We start from the raw sequence: 18,718 nt of genomic DNA, 5'->3' as shown, positions 1-18,718 counted from the left end.
TTTCAAAATGCAGTTGTGTAAAAATCTAATCATTTAGATTAGTGGTGACATTTCATGCAATTTAATGCTTCTATTCACATGATGGGTATAGAATGAAATACTCAACTGCTATCGGTATCACTTTAAGGGTACTTGGATCGGTACTGGTATTGTAATTTTTTAAATGATACCCAGCCCTAATACAGACCAACCCTCTGGTTAAACCTGACATTGTATTTATGGTAGTTTTCCTTTGTAATGAGGGATCATTTATGTTTCAGGTTCGCTGGTTTGGATAATAAGGCTCAGATTTTGGCTTGTTTAAAACCCATCTCGTTAGATGACTGTTTGTTTCTTGCCATGTTGAGTTTTAATGTGGCAATGTCAGTACAATGGTATCATAACATATACAAATAAAGGCCTAAACTACAAAAATTGTCCAAGTCATAACTTGGACTTATCATTGAAAGTAATCCTTGTGTCTTTTAGGGCTCCACTTTTTGCTCCAATCTTCAATCACTTGTCAATCAGGTTTGTTCAGCCATGTTGGCTCATCATTACTCATACTAACTACTCATTACTCGTTTTGCATGTTGTAAATAAACCACAAATATGAAATGCATTATTTACTGGCAGTGAAAAAGACCCAGAACAAGACTAAACTAGCAGCTCTGTGAGGCTGCAGTAGTGCTTTGAAGCTAAATGCTAACGTAAGCAAGCTGACATGCTCACAATGACAATGCACAGATTGAGATTGATGTTAAGCGAGTGTAATGTTTACCACGCTCTACCTAATATTTGCCAATTAAGCACTAAAGACAAAGCACAATTGAGGCTTACCATTTATTTCAGTGCATGGGTCAGTCCCCTCTGCAGCTGCGGCCATGCTGTGATCCACACTGCTTGAATGCACACAGTCATTCTGCTGCCTGTTGAATGTATATTTGTAGAGTGATCTGTATAGTCTACTGTCCAAACTTTGTCTTGCACTCCTCTCTTTGCACTGCATGTGAGGTCCTGTGTCTGCACCATATGGGTCGGGACAGCGTACTGTAAATGATATCTCTGTACCAGCGTCAGTATAGATTTATGTAACTCAGTGGAGCTTCTTCTGAATCTGCAAGTCATGGAATAAATAAAAAACATACACAGACACACACACAAAGAGGGGAATGAGTGTCATTTATGGATATTTAAAAACAGTTTGAAGGCTGAGCACTACATGAAAACAGTGCTGTTTTCTCAAGTTGCATTGCTGATTCTCGTTAGGAACATGTGAAATGATTTAACCAACTTATTCGCGTGTCAGTCCTAAATCAAACGCAGTAGTGGTGAATCACAGCCCGAGTGTCTTTGGTTTTATCTCGTGTGAAGATGCGGACAGATTCCCACAGCAGACGCGCTCTGCTTCTGGTGTTGCGAGGAACGGTGTGATTGGCGGAGAGGTACACACAGAGCGTTTTGAGTCTGCTTGTGGTCGAAAGCGCAGCGAAGCCCTGCAACAGGAAATGACAGAACTCGGCACAGAGGCTAAAAATAATGCCCGTTGTTAAGGGAGAATAGAGCCGGGGAGGCAGCGGAGTACAGCAAATATTATTTCAATTAAACCGCAGGCCCAAAAAACCACGGCCTTCTTCTTTTCAGAGAAAAACCCAGGTGGTTGCCGGGGAGGGGAGGGAGGGAGGAGAGAGGGAGAAGAAAGTAAGGGTTAGGGTTAGGGTTAGGGTTAGGGTTAGGAGAGAGGGAGAGGTGAGGAGTTGACGCTCTCACAAATGAAGTGAAAGGTTGGGTGTTGGTGATGGTGTTGGCTATGGGCAGGGTAAAGGGTGGTGGTGGTGGGGGGGGGATTCTGAGTAAAAATTCCTGTAAAGTTATGCCACAGTGTACTGACTCACAAACTACATTTCTTTGGGTCTTTTTCGCAATGGCTTCCACCTCTTCCTCCTCCTCCTCCTCCTTCCTCGACTTCACTATTGTTACTAAAAGAAGAATAAGAAAGTGGAGGGGGCGTTTGTTGGCATCAAACTGACACTAATGCCACTCCAGCTCACCTCCCCATTTTTGTAACCACCATACACACACACACACACACACACACACAAACACACACATAAACACACACTGGCAAGCTCACAACACACCCTGGCACTCAGCGGTGCCGAGCTAAGAATGGAGCGCTCCTTCAGCTCACGCAATGTGGTGTGCTGAAATTTCCTGCAATAAAAAACATGATTGGGAAGATACCCATTAAAATGTGTGAGGAAAGAGCCGAGAGCCGCCCGGCAGCCAACTCCACACAAAGAACGAAGAGAGCGAAGAGAAGCAGAGGAGGAGGAGGAGGAGGAGAGGTTCATATGGAAAGAGAGAGAGAGAGAGAAGTTAAGAGGAGGAGAAGTACAGCAGCGGAGAGAGAGGGGAGGTTGAGGGATATTCTCCTCGCTGCGCTGACCACTGGCTACCCTGCCACCCCTCTGCACACACATTTTGGCTTTATTTGTGTTCTCTCGCACTCCTCTTTCTTTTCTTTCTTTTTTTTTTCTTTTCTTTTTTTCAAATCCTGTTTTCATTTAGCACATGGCAGCGCTCCCTCAAACTCTTGAGTTTCCCAAACCAAAAGCTATTTCCTGATTCACTCCCTCTCTCATATAATTATTTTGCTGGACCGTGTTCCTCAGTTCTCTCTCTCTCTCTCTCTCTCTCTCTCTCTCTCTCTCTCTCTTTCTCTCTCTCTCTCTCTCTCTCTCTCTCTCTCTCTCTCTCTCTCTCTCTCTCTCTCTCTCTCTCTCTCTTCTTTTTTTTTTTTTGGCCTTCTTTTCCAGCACTGCCTGTTCTGTTCTGTACTCAGGGTGACATCACAGCCTGAATGGGGCAAAAGGCGGCCCGGATCGTACTATGGGTCAGAGGTCAGCGCTGCTCCCACTCGTTCACACATACTTCAGCTCTATTTATGCTCGTATTACGCGTAGGCCTGATGTAATTTTATGAAACACATTTGCTTGGGATAATGAAATTTGCCTCTTTGAATACAGCCAATTTAAGAACTTGAAGATTTGAGATACTGAAACAAGTTTTATTAACTATTCTTGGACTTTTGCATCTCTTTTTTTTGGGGTATAGGGGAGTATAGCAGGAGAGCAGACTGGGGTTGTTTCAAGACATTTTCTGAGTTCAAGCGGGTCACATGGTTAATATGTTAAGGGCCCTTGTTAAAGGCTGCGGTATTCACCCCATAAATGGCTGCATTGTTCCCGTTCACACACACACACACACACACACACACACACACATTCATGCATACACTGAGGCTTTTTATGCTATAACCATTCTGAATCACTTGTAATGTGCACTCAAATCTGCGGTTAAAAGTGCACACTCAGTCGCACAGGGCATTAACAGTGCATTTTTAAGCCACTGAACCTGTGTACTGTATGTTTTCGAAGTGTCTCCCCTCCCCTTCCCTCCCCTCCCCTCCCCGTCCTTCTCACAGCTGTGTTCTTCTGTCCTCGTTCCAGCTGTTTGGGTGTGGTTCGGGTGCTGCTGGCACCCGCAAGAAACCTCCACGAGCTCAGAGAAGCTGTGCTCATTAATCGACTGCTGCTGGAGACGAGGCCGTGAGACGAGGCCGTGAGAGGAGAGATACTCATATGTCTGTGTTATTAAATGTGCATGTCCACTGTGGATTTTAATCCACTGTAGCAATGTTTGAGGGTGATGACATATTTATGACGAGGCAGAATCGAGCAAAGCACCAAAGAATACGAAGATTGATCAATCTGCTAACAGTTGAATGAGTGCATGGTATTTAAAGCTGCACTAATCCATATTTTTATATTAACAACACGTCAAATGACTAAGCGCAATGACGAAAGTTCTTCTCATAGTGATGAACCCACTGAGAATTGTCACCCAACTCTGCACTTCCCTTACACTCTACAGAGCTTTTTCATGTCTTTCAGCTCTTTGTTTTGGTTTTATGACCCGTAACTTTATTGTTTCGGTTCACTCTCATCGCTCTCATCATACTCAAAATTTCCAACCACAGCAGGCAGCTGATTTCAATTCAGAAGCTCTGATATACAAACAGCACTCTACCTGCACAGTACCAAACAGCAGACACACTTACACACGTCTGGTAGATGAAAACATGGCTCGAAATGAATGCTAATATTGCTCCTTGTCTGCTGGATGTGTGGATAAGAAACTTTGTTCACCACCAATAACAAAGTGTAAAACATACAATTAACTTAGGTTTAAAGGAAAGAAAGTGATCAATAGGTCAATATAAGTAACTTTGCTCATAGTACCTGTTGAATGTTAATGGTTAGGGCTCAGTATTGAGTTTGAACACTATTTTCTAAGTTTAAACAAACCTATAGTGTATAGCCATGCTAGCAGCTGGATCTAGGAATGGCAGTGTTGGTCTCTAAGTCTGTAGGTTAAACCATCACCTCGGTCCGGACTGAAATTTGGTACCCACATTCCCCTCAGGATACACTTTAGTAACTTTTAGATCTCATGGTTCATCTTCAAGCATCACCATTAGGTTAAAGTTACAATTTGTCTGAGCTGTAGGTGTTTGGTGCTAATTATTGACTGTATATAAATATGGATGACGTGTCTCCACTTCCTGCTGCTATGCAAAAGTGAAGCCAAAATATCTCTTTTGCAGGAGCTGCCATCTTGCTTGTGTGATGTTATTTGTGACCAGAGTCTGTGCAGTAGAGTTGGACTATTTCAAAACAAACTTATCAGAAAACTGAGCAGTTGAACCACCATCAGAGTGATAATAACTACCAAAATGACAGAATTTTTTTTTTTTAGTTTGGCTCACGTCCCATCCACTGTCATAGAGGAGGCGGGACTTGTGACCTATATACTGCAGCCAACCACCAAGGGGGCGATCGAGATGTTTTGGCTTCACTTTTGGGAAGCTGCCATGACATCCATAGTCATATACAATCAGTGGTGCTAATTAACATATGTTGGCATGCTAACATGATATAGTAAGTTGGTGATCAAGATTACAGAGGCTTAGAATCAGCATGTTAGCATTGTGAACAATGACAGTAATGTTATCATAGCTCGAAGCATTACTGTGCCTAAGTGCAGCCTCAAAGAGCTACTAGCCTGTAGAACCACTTAGTGTGGTTTTCATACCCCACACTGAGGAAAATGAACAGGGTTATTGAAGCTAAGTTAAGCCACAAAACTATCTCTATGAGCTACTTCTCAAATGCATTTGCTTAGCCTTAAATCAAATGCAGGCTTAGGTAAAACTTGTATTTAAATCAGGACAATCTGATCAAGGAATGAATCCATTCAATAAGACTATCTGATCAAGTATCTGAAGCCAACTTTCAGAGTTTGAAGGTTTTTGACACTTCAGTTAATAATAATAAAAGTTTTTAAGTTGGATAATAAACTAATTATGATGATCAAAGATAAGACACATGGCAGAACCACTTCAACACCAACCACATACAGTAGCTGCGGGGTAACAGAGGAACAGCAGATTGATGTTTGAGATATTTATGAGATATGTATCATATTTCACAGCAGATTGAATCATTTAAAAGGAACTGTTGCATTGCTTTCTTGTTGAGCTCGACTTTAGTGAACCTTTTACATGCAGATACTTACTGTTTACCAACAGAGAAGTTATTTTGAATCTGTTGACCTCATAATGGGTGGTTAAATTATGGAGTCCAAACAGCTAGAGGCTATCCAACTCATTCAGTTTGATATGGTTCTCATCTGGCAGGGAGAGAAAATGCAATGAAAAACCGTGGCATGGTTTGCTGTTAGTTCTGATACAGGATCAAATAAATACCATTAATGGCAGGTTTTTTCCTCTTTGTGTGTGTGTGTGTGTGTGTGTGTGTGTGTGTTTTATTTTTATTTTTTGGACTTTCCCCTTCTTGTCCCAGCTTGGGAATGGCCAATTCCCCTAACGCTGCAAGGCTCCACGCCTCTCTTCCACAGCCTGTACTTTTTGTATCCTGGGCGTCCACAACTGGGTGTTTTTAATTGTGTTTTGTTGCGAGTGATGCAGCTAGTTTCAGAGCTGTAGCTTCTTGTTCTATTATGACAGTAAATGGGGCTGTAATGTGCCATTGGAAACAAAGATATATCTGTCTTTTACTTGGAATTACTTCAATCAAACGCTGCAAACCTTCAGTGTCTGTAAAAAAAACCAAACGGAAACACAGTAAGACAGCGTAAGAATATTTCTGTCTCGGTGCATCAGATATCCAAGTTGATGATTTGTACAAGTATGCAGCGTATATCTGATCTGCAGCCTTCAAAACCTTCCAACTTTCCTCCTCGTGTTTTCACTTATAGCAGTGCTAAGAATAGCCTGAAGACTAGACTACAATATGCACTGTAACAGCAGCAGAAATCCTATACTAGTCTAGAGGTCATGCAGTGTGCATGCAAAGTGCCGCGCTGACTCGAGAGAGAGCACACATGAGTTTGCAGGGCAAAATATAGCCGATGTGTGTGTTAAGTCGACAAGCATGCACGCAAACATAAGAATAAGTATGTGCATGGGTGGAGTTAGAGTATATGATTGGCTGATGATGAACAGGCATCTGCTCAGTGAGGTTAGCGTAGCATGCCAGGGGTCAGAGCGGGGCTTAGCGCCGATGACCGTGATATAACACACAACAGTGTAAGTACAGACAGCACAGGCAGCGAGCAGCGCTTTGACTGTTGTCGCCATGGTTACAACCACCAAGATGCTGACACACCCTGCCTATGAAAAGCAAGCAGTTGCACAAGAGGAAGTTCTTAACAATCAATGCAAACAGATGCACATAAACAATGCAACAAGAAAAAAAGACAAAACCATGAAGGTTGTGGAGGAATCTCATGTAGAGGATGAAGAGTCATTCATTTATTCTAAATCTCAATTCAGATATGACATCAGGTGATCATTTCAGCCCAGTAACCCTATATTATTTACCTGACCCAGATGGTTTTGATACACAGAACCATTATCTTGTGATCTTATGAATCCAGCTGCCTCGCACATTAAAGGAACTAAATACAAATTGGGAGAATTTGCAACTTACAATCTATATCTAATGCCAACATGCCTATTATATTATCATTATATCAGTGGTATAAAATGATCTTCAAATGACAATAATATCGTTTATCGCGATTATTTCTGAGACAATATATCGTAAAGTAGTTATCGTGTGGCAATATTGAGGTTAAAAAAAAAGAGATCACGGTCATGTCCATGTATCATATGATAAGTGGATATATGGACATGGTGATGTTGATAATTATGTTATTGTATGATAAGTCAATCATGTAATTATTGTGACAGGCCTAACCATAACCACACTTTAAAATGCTGCTGTTAAGTTTTCCAGGTTTTGCAGAATCGAAATCCAATATGGCCCGTTCTTGTCAGTTGATAGCGCTGAGCCCCCTCAGCTGCTATTTTCATCAACTGTGTCTTATTATAACAGCAGCTAAGTGATAATAACCTGTCAATCAGTCATTGCTTTCATTTGTTTACAGATAATTTGATATAAGCTGCATCTTTGCCATAGCTCAGAGTTCAGTGAGTTGATGCTCCCGGTTGAGTATACAGACCCTGTTTAAGGTGTGAAGTTGAGCTAGGGAGCTATCATGGGAGGTGTCATGAAGAAACCAAGGTGAAGAAAGAGTTGCATAACAAAGATAATGATACCGTGCCACTTTCTCGCTACTTTCTAGCTTCCTCCTCCCCCCATGGCAGCAGATAAGGGCAAAGGTGAGGTGGCAGAATTAGGGGCCACGGTATCATGTTTGAGGACAGCAGGAGGTTTGTTGAGCCAATAAAAGGCTGTCGGGCAAGGGAGCGGGGGAAGAGGGCATCACCAGGGGAGTCTGGAGCAGAAGGAGGCATCTAGACATCGGCTCTGCAAATCCACCGGCCCTCCCTGCCAAACAGCTGAACCTCGAAAACCTCACGCAGGGCAGGCTGCCACACGCCACCATTATCTCAATCGCTCTACAACGAAGCTGACAGTTTAATGGAAATGTGACAGAAACAGCACATTTTTATTTGTAGAATTACATTTAAAGCTACTTTCAAAAACAAAACAAAGAAAGGATTTCACTTTAGTAATATTTATGGTTATGGAATCAAACCTGCGTTGTGTAACTTGCCCAATTGGACGCTTTTTTTTGCAGCGCATCCAGTTGAAACTTGACATTCTTGGCTTTTATATCCGCAGCTTGGAAAGATGAGATTCCCATGGCGCAGGCTAATATGATGGCCTAGATGAGTTAAATGTCATTAGAGAACACAGCGTACTCCTGCAGGCACATGGGCAGTAGGAGGGTGGTGCTGCATACCGCACCATCTGCTGAGTCATAAGGGCCGCAACGGTTTCTCACTTGACCCTGCAGACTGGTCCCAGTGGTCAGACAGACAGGCCCACAACCAGAAGGATTCAAGGTTCAAACTGCATCATGATTAACGGCCGCATTGTGCTTCAATAACCGTGTGTACCGTCCAAGTGTAATAAACTGTAAATCAGTCTGAAGAAAATGGAAAGTTATGACAGTTTAAGCTGAAAAGCTTTCAAACAAGACTAAAAGTAGGCTTCTAGGAAAGCTAAGGAGGCTGAGATGATCTGAAAACAAAACTAAGGCTGTTATTCTAAGATACCACATGGGAGTTAAAGCATTGGGAAGTTTGGCCTGAGGGTGGTGCCAAAGTGAAGGTTTGTTGTTACCTAAATACCTTCATCAGATCAGTCGTATTTTGTCTGTCTCATGGTGTCATATAGGATGAAAGGCAGTGATGGATACGTTTCCCATGGCTAGCCTTCACATCACTGGACACCTCAAAATTACCAGTATTAAAAAGAGTTATCTATTTGGTCATTGGCAGTAAAACAAAAGTGCATTTAAATCTGAATTAATGATATTTTTTAGCTTATTTAGGAGCAGCGAAACAGCTTTCAATAGACATATTTATAAGGTGATGATAAATATCTTTAAACGAGGAAAACTTATGAGCAAGCAGTTGCCAGTTTAGACATCCAGCATTCGCAGAGCATCATTAGCATCGACTTGGAGTGATGTTTTTGTCCGCATTTCAAATATAAGTCCAATATTCACTCCGCTTTTAGTAACTTTATATTTTTGTCTCCACTAACACTTAAGAAAAATATGAAATTCTTCAGCTGCCAAATGCTCCCATGTTCACCAGTCGGTTGCTAAGTTTGACTGCTGAAGTATAACAGAGCTTTTTCACTGCTGCAGCTGGAAACAACACTTATACGAGTAGTGAGAGTGAACCAGGGGTGTCAAACTCACGGCCCACCGAGGGGTCCAATGTGGCCCACTGGATAACTTTGCAAAGTATGAAAATTGCAGAAAAGTAATTCCAAATTTTCTGCTGCTTCAGCGTTTTTTCCCCCCAATCCTGACCAGAATAACAATGAATACATACTGTGGTCATACTTAAACCATTCATATATTGTACATTGTGTAAAATGTTGTCAATCAGCAACTTCTGAGCAAAAATAATCTGAGACATGATATTGTTGAAATTGCACTCATTTTTCACAGTAAATAGATGGTTTATTATAGTAAAGTGATATATATATTATATATATTATTTTTAAGTTATAATGCAATGGTTTAAACCCTTATCCTGGCCAACTCGAGTTGAAAGTTGAAGGCTGTGAAACCAAAACAATGAGCTAAAAGATGCTCCATACAGCTGAAATGAGCCGGGTGGTAATTCTCTGTGTATTTGTCACTATAAGCAACCCCTTTCACATTAGCTTAGTCATTAAGTTGATATAAACATATCAATTAGAGCATCTTTAAATATTAATTTCATGTCAATCACTAATAAATATAGTCATCTGTATACATTCACAAGCACATTTCATCACTGCACAGATGCAAGCTGTTCTGATTAAAATAGACCCGAGAATGAATAGTAACCGAGCATTAAGCTATGACAGACAGAGTCGCTCATGTGTCGGTAAAAATAGTGTCAGTTTATTAGATTATTTTTAAATTAGGGTATAGCTTCTTAATTTAAAGCCAATTAAAGCTTTAGTTACTAAACATTCTAGTTGTAATTACTTCCTGGATGATGATGTGAGAGGTATTTACAAGTTAACTGGTTTATAGAGTCACTTCCATTGGATGTAAACACACCGTTAGACTAATATTGGCTTTGTTATGAGCTTAATTATATTATGATTGTATTCTGTTATTGTTTCTGTTGTTATAGAGTTGTTATGAAGTTATGGATGCCTCTTGTTATGACTGTTTCAGATTACACTTTGTCCATTCTTATTGCTGTTTTCGCTGTTGTTGTGACACATATTTGCTCACACCGCTAATGTCGTCATCGTTCCGAGTATAACGAGAAGTTTTATGAATCGGTAAGAGATAAAAAAAAAAAGGCAACATCTCTCTCTCCATATATTTCTGTCCTTTGTTTTTTACTCCCCGTCTTGGCGCAGCTGGGCCAGGCAGACTGGCTTTAGATGGAGGAGATTGGGGAGGAGGAGGAGGTGGGAGGTGGGGTGAGGTGGTGGAGGTGGTGGGGAGGGGAGGTGGGGGGGGGGGGGTGTTTGGGGTGAGGCGGAGGGAGTTGAGTTACATTCCTTCCATCGGGGCTGTGTGTCTGCCAACCAGGTCACTCCCAGTTCAGTCCCGGGAAATTGGGAGGGAAGAATTTCCTCAATGTGTCCATACTGGACACGGCCACAACCACATAGAGGGCTGTGTGCACCCGGGGCACGTGTGTGTGTGTGTGCGCTTGTATTTGTGTGTGTGTGTGTGTGTGTGTGTGTGTGTGTGTGTGTGTGTGTGAGGTGATTGAAACTGAGCACCCAGTGTTGTATGACTTGCATGCTATTTGCTCATGAGAACATTGTAAGAGAAGTCGGGGGGGTTGTATGCGGCTTGTAAGTGTGTGCATACTGTATGTTACTCCGTGTGTGTGTGTGTGTGTGTATGTGCGTGCGTGTGCATACGAGTGAGACACAGAGTGAAACTGAGATGGAGAGCCACAATGCAAAAAGCCTCCAGAGTTGTTGAACTCTATGTACAATATGTTAGGTATTTATAGTGACTCTTATGCAAATTGAGTTACAAAGTGCCAGAAGATATTCAGACAATTCAACTGGACACTCTGGGCTGCTGTAGTGATCAAACCTGTGACCTCTAACAGTCCCTGTAATCACCAGAACTCTTTGTGTCAGCGAAGAAACCGAGACAAATTGCTGCATGCTGTATTTATTTCACTTTGTTGTAGCAGCGGTTTAGCCCCCCTCCTCCTCCTCCTCCTCCTCCTCCTCTCTCCTCCCCAGACATCCCTGCATCTCCTGTCATGTCCACCACAGCACCACCACCACCACACAGAGGATAGATGCTTCCAGAAGATTCCAGGTCCGTCTGGCTCTCGCTGCAGCCTAATAATAGAAAGATGGAAAGATACACTTGAGGCAGCAGAAAAAGGGGGTGAAGTTTATTCTTTGTGTGCCGTCGGCTCACGCTGCATTGCACATATGTGACTATAGATAGCACAGCGTGGAGGTTAAGATGGCAGTATGCTGGCTGCGGACCGAAGACATGTTTGCAGATAAGATAAGCTGAATTAGCCTCCTTAAGTCTGCACTAGTTTCCAAGTGAAACAGGCAAATCATTTCATAAAGTAGTTCCTGATCATATGCACCTGCTTTACAATAACTGTGTTGACTTTTCAGAAACATGACATCACTTTCCACCATTATGTGCCTCTCAGTGCCATCCACAGTTCTTGGATGCTCCAAAGTAATGCCCTCCAAAGATATTTGCATTGGACCTCTCTGGCTGATCATGCAGGGATATTAAAGACAGTAAGTGCCTCCAACAAATCAGCTGTAGATGATCCAGATTTGTGCAAGACCGATTAACGTAATCTTTAGTGGGTAAATATGTGACGTATGGATGGATGTCAAATATTCCTAAAAAGTCTGAATAAATGAGAAAAAAGGAATCATGGTTATGGTCACCAGATCTTATCCCAGATTTTCAGCTGTCAACATCTCACTGAGACACTTAAATTTGATGGCAATGTCTCTTTGTTGCTCTCTCGCTCGCTCGCTCAAGTCGTCCACTTTTGGTCCAGACTGAAATATTTGAACAACTTTTGGATGGATTGCCATGAAATTTGGTGCAGATGCTCATATCCCACTGAGGATGAATTAGAAGAACTTTGGTGATCACCTCATTTTCCATCTGGCACCGTCATCAGGTCAAATTTTGTTTTCCAATTTTTCTTAATAGGGAAAAAATGCTTTGCTTTGGTTTATGATTGAATGCCTGCAAAATAAATCACATCATTCCCATCAGCTTCACCTGTACTTAGTACTAATTAGTTCACAGCACATCTTCTGCTAGAGAGCTGCTAGTATCCGTGTGTAGGCTGCAGAAGCAGGGTAAAGGTTTCTGGCACAATTTCACCTACTTCCAAAGTTCATGGAGAAGGGAAAAAAAGTCCAAAAAAGTCAAAGTTCTAGCTTCATTTGTAATATAGAAGAACTTTATTAATAGACCAGCGTGTTTTGGCATGCGGTTTTCATCAGGGTCATCATAAAACACATTACAAGCAGTATTTAAATAGGGTATTTAAAAGCAGAGGAGGCAAGGGTAAGTATCCATAGTTCATAAACCAGAAAAATGCATCCAAAGTACATCTATGTATAGGCTGTCATGAAAAGTCCACCAATGAGAGAACAATACAGAGCAGGAGGACATATTCCTGAACTTACACTTAAGTATTAGTTTGTGGTAGGTTCAGTTTGTCTTTGTTGTAATGACCTTTAAGAATCATGTTGGCACTGGACCCAATTTTTTAAGGAACTTTGGATTCAACTGTCCTTTTGGACAAGTTCACACTTCACATACTTCCCTGTAAGCGCTGGTACTTCTGAGAACACAAGTACAAACTAATAAAGATGTGAAATTCTATTCTTGACAAATCAATTAAAGTAATGAGTGGCACATTTTCAAAATCAATAAATCACCACAGAGTTAAGAGAATGAGAGGTCATCATGAATACTGTTGCATGCCACAAAGAAGAATCGCTTTATGACACACACAGACACATTTTACTCAGAATCACTGATGTCAAAATGCTTGTTTTATGATTTTTGTGCTTTGAACCAAATTCCTGTGGACCAACATCAGGAGCGGGGAGACAAGGACATATGGTAACATACCCTTTGAGACAGGATGTCTGGGGTTTCTGGAAAATATGGTCTTGATTTCGAGACGTAAAAGTTCAATACACTGAACCAAACTAGCAGCTCGTTCTTTTTCTCAGACAAGTGCAAAAAAATCACCCAGTGGGATAAGTTAAGCTTTCACAATCCTTCCAAATTGTGACTGAATCAAAAGGCTTTAATATTATATAATACAAATACAGTATATTAATATGTAGAACCAATAAGACTAAATGACTGACTCTAAGATAGACTTTATTAGATAGATTTATTAGAGAGACGAACTGAAGAAGAGGTGCAGACAGCAAAGTCAGACAGACCCTGTGAGCTTTGCTGGGGGGGGGGGGTTGTGGCAGAGTTGTTGTCTGAGACAGGAAACATGTGAGCTGAGTATTGGATCCGTGGAGGACTTGGCAGCAACGCACAAACACACAAACACACATACAATGCAGGGAAGTTCGAAACTCTTCCAGGACACAGGACTTGGCCCTTGCAGACAACGTGTCACAAGGAATCAAATTAGATGCTGCTGCACAGAGAGCCCAGAACAAGGCGAGGGACTTTCTCAAAGAATCTACAAGAAAATTGGTTCAATCTCAAGTGTAATTTATCAGTTTGAAGCGGAGAATTCGTGTAAAAAAAAAAAAAAGAAAGAAAAAGAAAAAAAAAGATGATCCCATTGGCCCCGCTTACCCAGCAGGTCATTCAATCGCTGCGTTTCGTCCAATACTCTTTCTTGGCAAGCACTCTGGAGCAAAGGAGTGAAAAGGAGGGAGGGGTATAGGGAGGGGGGGTACAATCTACTGTATCAGTATGACACATCACCAGTCTACGTTTGAACTTCTGATTTACTGGTTCCTGGGAGTCACATGGATCGCTCGGGGTCAAATGGCTTCTGAGTGATATGTTATACAAGACGGAGAGGGAATACTCTGAAAGCAGCACTATCAAACACACACACACACACACACACACACACACACACACACACACACACACACATATATTCTACTATAAGTACTCATCTGATATAGCAGCTCACCCCTCTTGCATAAACTGCCTGACACATGCAAGCTCCAAATGCACATTTAATGCCACAATATGGATACACACACACACACACACACACACACACATACAAACACACACGTACACACACACATACACTGTCGAGCAAATAACATTGTTCAACAAATATAGTACATGATGAATTGCTGTCTTGTTTGAGCCCTGATAAAAAGCCAGCTGCTGCCGCTCCAATAGGCAGGCTGGCTTCCATGCTGCCCTGTCATGACTCAGTGCTGAGTGGGACATTAGTGGGTCTTTTCCTAGTATCCAGTGTGTGAGAGGGGCCAGTCCTCTGAGCTGGCCCTGGACTGAGTTTAGCATCATGGGAACTGCTGGTAGCAGCTGGGGTCCCGGGAGGTTACGCAGGAGTTCAGCTGAGTTAATCCAGCCGGCGGGGTGCCCTGTCAGTCAAGTCACAGCGCAACCAAAATACAGGAGCTGACATGAGAGGGAGTTGTGTTTTTTTGGAAGACTGGGGAGTGCACTCAACCCAGCACACTCTGTATCCGTAAAAGCCCTTCTGGATATGCATGGCTTTGTCATTTGGTTTTTAGTGTGTCTCCGGCACGACGAGGACACCTGCTGGTCACATAAGCAGCTGCAACAACTCCAACCAGACAAAGATACTACAGTACAATAATCAGTACAAACGATCAATGAAACAATCTATCATCTGATCAAAAATACAATAACAGATGAGCCACAAGAGGAGCACAGAACTATTTTCACTCATCTTTTTCATTGAGAGATACGTTTAGAAAACTTGATTAATTCGTCAGAGGGCAAACTTGGTCATTAAATTAACAAACAATATATTAAAACAATCTATCAATTAATTTAAAAAGAGATTCACCTAAAAAACAATAAATATGCTCTTGGCTAATCTGTTATTCTTTAGGAAAGCTCCTCATTTAAATGGTCTGGATTGATCCTCTGCAGATAGTACAGTTGTATGTTTGAGATGTGTTGACTGAACGTAGTAACTTACATTTTCCCTCCATGTTTCAAAGTACCTGTTAACTCAAAGCTACAACACAATGACGTGCTGACCAGCAGATGGAGTGAGTACCTGCTTCAGTACTTCATGTTTGATGGCGTCTTCAGCAGAGTCGCTCAGTGCCAAGACAAAGACACCAAAGACAATGTGGCGCTCAAGATCCTCAAGAATGGTTCCCAAGAGTCCAACGGAGAGGTGGATCATCTGACTCTTTGAGTAGCACATTTCATTACATATCTAACATGAACTGTTAGCTGTATCACCCATCTAACTTCTCCTTATTTCTCTCCCGTTGGCCATGCTGAACTTCAATTCAGCCACAAGTGTGACATCATTGCATCCATGTTGAATCTTACTGTAAGTGATTTATTTAATATGGCTAGACAATCACTCTCATGTTATTTTACATACTTTGCATTATTGTAGTATCTTCTCATTAAGTTGTAACGCCACAAACATGATTACAGCTAACATGTCCAACTGTGCAGGAATTGTTTGTAACATTTTCTAAATTGTGCTCTCTCAGGTCTCCTGAAGTGATTCTGGGTCTTTCCATCTCAGAGGCAGATATGTGGTCTCTGGGTGCAGTTCTGGCAGCCCTGCACCTTGGCAGCATCCCATTCCCTCATTGCTGCCAGTATATCCTGGTGTGTAATGATTTATTTGTGCATGTCCAGACACAAACAGAAATATGGTGTATCTTGTTGGCTGATGTAATATTATATATTCTTTATCCAGATGAAAAATCAGAAAATCTTATTAGACACATTTGAGCATGGAAATGACCATCAACTACTTCTATCATAATGTTCTAAGCTCTTATGCATAAAGTTTCAAAATTTGAATAGATACCTAACCATAAACACAATGTTTATTACAGATTGATGACTAGAAAAAGTTGACACAGTGCTGGGCTTCATCTCAAATTAACCTTTACTTAATTTGATACCACCTCTATATGGTATACACTACTGGCCTGCTGTCTCCACCTAAAGATCCCCCGCCCCCCTTAAGAAAAATCATAAATAGGTCTATAGGGAGGGAAGACAGGCGTAGAAGAGGACCAATATCAGAATAAAGATAATTATATGTTAGCATATTTATCTGGTCAAACTTTTATGCTTGTCAAATGACTTCTTCCTTCACTTTACACAACACTTCACTCCTTAACATTCCTCCACAGTGTATACTATTACATAACATTTAAACATCACAGCCAGTTTCAAGCATAAAAACAGTAAACTAAAACAAAGCAGTAAAAACCAGCACAGCCAGCAGAACAACAGGAGCAGCAAACGATATTTAAGGTTCAAGTGTAGAAACAAGTCAGAGTGCTGAGGAGCTTAAGTTGGTCTACAACCCCCCCACAGTCAAGTGTCGACAATCATCTTCTTCATCTTATCGACATTCAGACAAAGTCTTGTGATGTGATATGAGATTTTTGCGTTGACCCGTCGTGACATGATATGAGGTTTTTTGGTGACACTTAATTTGTGATATGAGGATATGATGTGAGCTTTTGCGGTGTCATGAATGTGATGTTTTTTTAGTGATGTGTTATCAGGTTTTGTGGTGACACCTCATGTCATGATATGAGGCTTTGCAGTGACGCATTGTTTAGTGATATGAGGTTTTGCAATGACGCGTTGTGTCGTATTATGAGGTTTTGTGATGACGTGTTGTGAGGGTGTGCGATGTCTTGCTGTGTCGTGATATGAGGTTTTGCGAAGACACGTGACGTGTTGTGAGGTTTTTTTGCGATGACGCGTTGTGTCATGATATGAGGTTTTGCAATGACGTGTTGTGAGGTTTTGCGATTACACGTTGTGTCATGATATGAGGTTTTGCAATGATGCGTTGTGTCTTAATATGAGGTTTTGTGATGACGTGTTGTGAGGGGTTTTTTTGTTTCCGGTCCTCTGAGCAGAGGCCATTGCGGAGGTAACTTAAAACTGCATTCTATCAAAAGGCCACCAGGGGTCCACCGTTTTGGTGTCAAACCTCCCCCGCTCCGTCCTCTTGCTCCTCCTGATGTCCATATAAGTAGAATCCGTGTTTTTATTTTTCCCAGCATGCACCTGAAATTTTCAAGATGGCGCTTCTCAGATCCGAAACTATTGGCCTCCGAGCAGCAGTCCACAAACCAATGGCTGACATCACGGATGTTACGTCCATTTCTCATATACAGTCTATGGGTTTTGCGATGACGTGCTGTGTCGTGATCTGAGGTTTTGCAGTGACGTGTTGTGTCATGATGTGAGGTTTTGCGATGATGTGTTGTGTCGTGAATTGAGGTTTTGCAGTGTTGTGTCGTGATATGAGGTTTTGCGATGACACGTTGTGTCGTGATATGAGGTTTTGCAATGACGCGTTGTGTCATGATGTGAGGTTTTGCAATGATGTGTTGTGTCGTGATTTGAGGTTTTGCAGTGACGTGTTGTGTCGTGATATGAGGTATGCGATGACACGTTGTGTCGGGATATGAGGTTTTGCAATGACGCGTTGTGTCGTGATGTGAGGTTTTGAGATGATGCGTTGTGTCGTGATGTGAGGTTTTATGATGACGTGTTGTGACGTGTTGTGATGACGTGTTGTGATGCGCCTGCAGACTTGGATGAAAAGAAGACTCCAGAGGACCTGAATGGGAGACATGAGACAGTGGACAACCCCAGGATGAACCAGTTGATGAGAGACAAGCACCAAAGGTCAAATGAAGATGAGGGAACAGGCCCATGACGAAGAAGAACATGAAGAATAGTCGCCCAGCAATGTCTTCATATTGACACTGAAGAACAAGGTAAAACATAATGCTGTATGTAATATGTTTACAGTGGTTCTAAGCAACCAACTCAAGATACTGCATATTACATCACTGATCTCTGATTCTAATAAGTGTATCTGTGTTTTACTGTCTTTCAAGAGACCAAGGGTGACAGTAGAGATCAGCCCCAGCAAGAGAAACAAGATGAGACAGCACCAGATGGCTTAATACTGCACATATTGTACATTTATTTAAGTAAGTACGCATGTACTGTGGTCTGAAAAAGCTGATTTATTTTAGAGTCAATCAAAGGTAATCTGTTTTTTTCCTTTTTGTGACTCAGAGACCCCTCAAAGGAGCCGAAGACTGAGAACACAGATGAAAAGACCGAGCTGATGAAGAGAAAATCCAAACAAGATGCAGAAGAAGAGGAAGCAGTTAAGAGCAGCAGGAGTTCAACATGAAGACAAGCAGGCCACAGTTTACTTTCATCAAGGAAGAGGAAGATAAAAGTTTAGATGCAGGTCATGCCTAAGTTAACTTATCCTGTCGTCTTTGCCTTAAAAAAGATTTGACAGATTTCATTATTAAGATGATACTTGAAACAGTCTTGAAATATGTCTAGAAAATTTGAGGCAAACATTCAGTATGACACACAGTGCACAATC

At 41.7% G+C, this 18,718-nt stretch overlaps 1 protein-coding gene across 1 annotated transcript in view; it reads left to right on the top strand.

The window, feature by feature from the left end:
* Positions 1 to 18,718, top strand: part of rhoq (ras homolog family member Q) — an 87,184-nt gene that overhangs the window by 48,324 nt on the left and 20,142 nt on the right. The gene's annotated exons all lie outside the window — the stretch shown is intronic.

Source organism: Scomber scombrus, chromosome 12, assembly GCF_963691925.1.
Source record: "Scomber scombrus chromosome 12, fScoSco1.1, whole genome shotgun sequence".
NCBI classification, from domain to species: domain Eukaryota; kingdom Metazoa; phylum Chordata; class Actinopteri; order Scombriformes; family Scombridae; genus Scomber; species Scomber scombrus.
Note: the sequence above shows the minus strand (reverse complement) of the source record. Positions and strands in the feature narration are given on the sequence as shown.